The following is a 5,000-nucleotide window of genomic DNA, read 5'->3' as shown; positions in this document are numbered from 1 at the left end:
TCTCTCTCTCTCTCTCTGTCTCTCTCTCTCTCTCTCTCTCTCTCTCTCTCTCTCTCTCTCTCTCTCTCTCTCTCTCTCTCTCTCTCTCTCTCTCTCTCTCTCTCTCTCTCTCTCTCTCTCTCTCTCTCTCTCTCTCTCTCTCTCTCTCTCTCTCTCTAAGGTATTAATACAGCTGTCCATCATACTTTGCTTCGCTCTATCTACAGATTAAGCCATATCTCTCGAAAGTATACACACACACATGCTTACGATACACTCTAAGTAACCTCCAGCTTTACTGTGGTATCCCTGTAGTATCTATAGCAACCAGCGGCTCTGTATAAAGCTGGGGTTTGAGCGTTAGCATGGAGAACATCATTACTCCAGCAGAGAGAGAGATCTGCCGGTGTCTCTTAAACATCTCTGTAATATCATCAGCTCCACTCCAATGGAATTCTGACACTTCCACTGCTGCTCTCTGTGTGTGTGTGTGTGTGTGTGTGTGTGTGTGTGTGTGTGTGTGTGTGTGTGTGTGTGTGTGTGTGTGTGTGTGTGTGTGTGTGTGTGTGTGTGTGTGTTTTAGTAATCAGAGTAAGACTGATGTTATCGCTGACTTCCAACAAAAACTTCTCAATATCTATGTCAGGATGTGTTCCTTGATATGATAGTCTTTTTAAAAATTATTCTTGTCAAAAAAAGCTCTTTAGTACAAATTCCTACTATTAAATTAATGCAAATATTCCATAAATAAAAAAACCTTAACTATACATACTAACAAATAATTTCTGTGCTAATCCTCTGAACTTCTTGCAGAGAAGAAAAAAGATAGACTGTGAGGAATAAACTAGTAAATTGTGAGAAAAATTGCATTTTTATGATTTTTTTTTTTGTGTGGTGATTTTCGTAAGTTATTCGTATTTAAAAAATGAGCTTTTTTTTCATTATTATTTTCATTTGAATAATTAGCAATTTAATGACTAATGACATAATATAATACAAATGCATTATTATTTAAATAGTTATACAAATCAAATAGAATGATATACATTTATGTGCATTTAGAATTTATATTGCAATATTTTATTTTTTAGGAAGAATTGTGTGTGTGTGTGTGTGTGTGTGTGTGTGTGTGTAGTGCTATGTATGCATATATCTTTCTACCTTATCTAGCCTTAAATGTAAACATTATTACCAGAAATCAGCTTACTGTTCAAATCAACATCTTAATACTTTAGGAGGAAACTGAGCTGTGTTTTCTGTGTGTGTGTGTGTGTGTGTGTGTGTGTGTGTGTGTGTGTGTGTGTGTGTGTGTCCTGTCAGATCAGGCTTCGTATTTTGCAGTCCCTTCCAGCGGTCACTATTAAGCAGTTATCTCTCACCACATATAGCCTTGGAGATCTGTTTCCCATGCGGACAGACGGACACATTAAGAAGCGCAGTCTAGTGTGATGAAACGTGATGACATGGTTACCGCGAGAACAAAGCGCAGAAGACCCATTCTAGCTCCAAGCAGCTCGACTTCAAGTAAATTGAATGCTGCTAAATCCTCTTTTATGGCTGCGTGATCTCTTCCCTCTCATGAGTTCAGTGATCACCCCAGGGAGGAAAAAATCAAATTAATAGAAATTGTCTTCGTGTACTATTTTTCATATGAATAACATTAAAGAAATGGTCAGGGTTTGATAGAAATTTGCACTCTGACCAAAAAAAAAAAAAAAAAAAAAGTGCAGATACAGTATGACAGGGATCTTAACTTTACCACTCAAATAATTTACTAATATATTTTTTATAATAATTTTTTATATATTTTTTCTTAGAACATTTAGATTTTTTTACTACAGAATATATAGTATTTATGGAAGCTTGCAAAAAATAAAAAGCAATACATAATTCCAAAAGAAACAAAACTTTTAGAAATAATTTTTAAATATAAAGTTATTTATTTTTTGTTTCATTGTGGAAACTAGCTTCCATCATTTATTGCTTTTTGTTTAAGCCAGCATATATATTTTTTTTTCTTTTCTAATTTTTATTTTGTCAAATATTTCAATTTAGCTTTATTATTATTCTTATTAGTATGTTATATTTTATATTTGTTATATTTATGCTATATACTATATTCTATAATTAAAAACAACTGTAAATATTGTGTAGTTTATGATTAAATTCTGACTGTTTAACAAGAATGCGAGCTTCACGTTTCTGTGTTTAAGCTCTCTGAATTTTAATGTACGTATGATTTTTTTTGCAGCAAGCGATGAGTTATTTGTCCGTGGAAACCGAGCTCATGTTGCAAATGCTGTCGATTGAGCTTAACTCGTATCGATCCGGGAGCGTTCTTTAAGAATGTCAGCCATAGGAAGATCCTTCCGAGGGACTGAGTATGGAGTGATGGAGAGATAATGATGCAGGAAATGAGAGCCGGAGAGAAAGTGCAGAGGGATGCTGAAGGTTAAACTGAAGCCTGAAACGCTGTGGCTCTCTTCCAGAAGCTCGTGAGCTGTACGCTGTCTGCTGGAAGGATAGTTGGGCACGACTGTCTAAAACATGTGCGATAGTTTAATCCATTTCAGAGATCGGAACGAATGTTCGGAGAGACTTTATTTACAGTTGATTAAAATAGATTGTCAATAGATCGACTGACCCACCGTGATTTCTATGGACAGTAAGAAAACCTCATGTTACTCTGTGGCCTTAACTACTAGGTACTTGCATCAAAAAATAAATGCATTGTACTTATTGTGTTTATATTGTATATACACTTTTGCTGCTGTTGAGCTGGTATATATATATATATATATATATATATATATATATATATATATATATATATAATATAACACAACATATAATCACAATAAGTACAATGTATTTATTTTTAAATTTTATATATATATGCACATACACACACAAAAATACAATGTATGTAGGGCTTTGTATCAAATGATTGATTTAAATGTAAGACCACCTAATATATAGTGGGACCAGAATTTCTATTAGTGTAAAAGTGTGTGTGTGTGTGTGTGTGTATGTATGTATATATATATATATATATATATATATATATTTATATATATCAATTTTTTTTTTTTTTACTATATTAATTATTTTATATTTATATATATTTTTACTATATTTATTGTTTGCCAGTTTTACCCATATAGTACTTATTTTACTACACGGGCTCCATGCTTCATGCGCACTAACTCGGGCGCTCGCGAAGGTTTGGAGCACAGCCCTCTCCTGAAGGACACACATGTATTGATTCAGAGCAGCTGAGACTCAAGAGCAGTGATCGGACCTCATGAGATTTTTCCTCCCTAACATATTATGCTAAGTAGAACACTTAGCTCCTTCAGACTGAACTCTATTAGCACGATTCATGTGGATGTGAAGCCATTCTGTGTGTCATCGGTGTAAACAAGAGTAGGCCTGCTCCGTGGAAGACCGTATTTCTAAACGCTTGCACACAAGATATAGGAAGCTACTTTTACTTTTTATGCTACTTTAAAACTTTGCTAAACTTTCATCCATGTTTCCAACATTAAACATGCAAAGTAGATTAATAATATTGAATATGGCATCTAAAATGTAAATGGGGGTGGAAAAGTCATAACTTCTATAAAGAACGTCTCTTTGGTTTTGAGACTTTAGTCTTTGCAACTTTAGACTAGTAACACTCTAAAGAGAAAGGACAATTTGAAAATTTAAATTTGACGACCTCTTGAAATAAATATATATTAAATGTACAGCAAATCAATAAAATAAAATAAATCTTACATAAATTATATGGTATTGTATATATATATATATATATATATATATATATATATATATATATATATATATATATATATATATATATATATATATATATATATATATATATATGTATATATATATATATATATATATATATATATATATATATATATATATATATATATATATGTATATATATATATGTATGTGTATATGTATGTGTGTGTGTGTGTGTGTATATATATATATCTATATATAATCTGAATGTCACTAAGTGATAGGATCGTACGAGTTCTTTAACTGTGGGCCTGATCGCTCATGTACTGATCCGTCAAGCGACCGAGCTCATCCGGAGTGATTCCTGCTCTCTCCTGTCGAGTGTTTTCACCGGGCCGCGTGTAATTAGATTGAGTTTAATCCTTCTCTTCGTTTCAAAGAGAGCCGCTGAGTTTGTGTGTGTGCCGCTCGTCTCCTCGCAGGAGCCCGTGTCACTTTGACGCTTTCTATCTACAGCACTGTTTAGCTGTCCTCTGAGACGATCCTCACACTGATGCTCTTCCGTCTGTGCTGCACGTCAGGATGAAAGCGCTCTTTTTAGCTTTGCATGCATGTTAAATGGCTAGTTCTCCCAAGAAAAGCACAACAGGCATCACGGAAGTCCTTCGTATGACTCATGTGATTTCAGGTCTTGTGAAATCGTTCAAAACTCAATCCTGCTTTCCGCACAACAAGCTGTCATGACGATTCCTACCTGTCGATTACCCAGAATCCCTCATGCACGTACTTCAGGTGTCATTGTGCTTTAAGAGACAAAAACACTCTGTGAAGAACGCTTAACAGCTTGACCTTCACACACTCAGACACACTCTCCTGCTGCGGCTTCTTAAGGAAAATGAGCACGTCTCTCTTAAGTTCACTCCAGTGCTTTAGAAAAGATAAGAATGGTGCTCGCTGATTATTGTTGGAGTTTGGCTGTTAAAGTTTCCATCAAAAATGCTGAAAGATTTTGTGTTTTCTGAATATTTCAAAATAAACAATTCTTGGAAAAATTATTATTATTATTATTAAGGTATATTTGTAAAGTAATACAAAAGTTTTTTGTTTGCATTTATTATTTATATATATATATATATATATATATATATATATATATATATATATATATATATATATATATTTGAAATGTCTTATAAAACTTCATATATAATATATTTTAATATTTATTTAGTTTTAAGGATTTTTAGGTGTTTTTAAAGGGC

At 33.4% G+C, this 5,000-nt stretch overlaps 2 protein-coding genes across 3 annotated transcripts in view; one reads left to right on the top strand and one right to left on the bottom strand.

Moving 5' to 3' along the window:
- The window catches only part of dock1 (dedicator of cytokinesis 1), a 214,595-nt gene that overhangs the window by 102,451 nt on the left and 107,144 nt on the right, over nt 1-5,000 (top strand). The gene's annotated exons all lie outside the window — the stretch shown is intronic.
- LOC122355150 (inhibitory synaptic factor 2A) overlaps nt 1-5,000 on the bottom strand; it is a 35,278-nt gene that overhangs the window by 9,091 nt on the left and 21,187 nt on the right. The gene's annotated exons all lie outside the window — the stretch shown is intronic.

The sequence above is a fragment of the Puntigrus tetrazona genome, chromosome 12 (genome assembly GCF_018831695.1).
Source record: "Puntigrus tetrazona isolate hp1 chromosome 12, ASM1883169v1, whole genome shotgun sequence".
NCBI lineage: Eukaryota > Metazoa > Chordata > Actinopteri > Cypriniformes > Cyprinidae > Puntigrus > Puntigrus tetrazona.
Note: the sequence above shows the minus strand (reverse complement) of the source record. Positions and strands in the feature narration are given on the sequence as shown.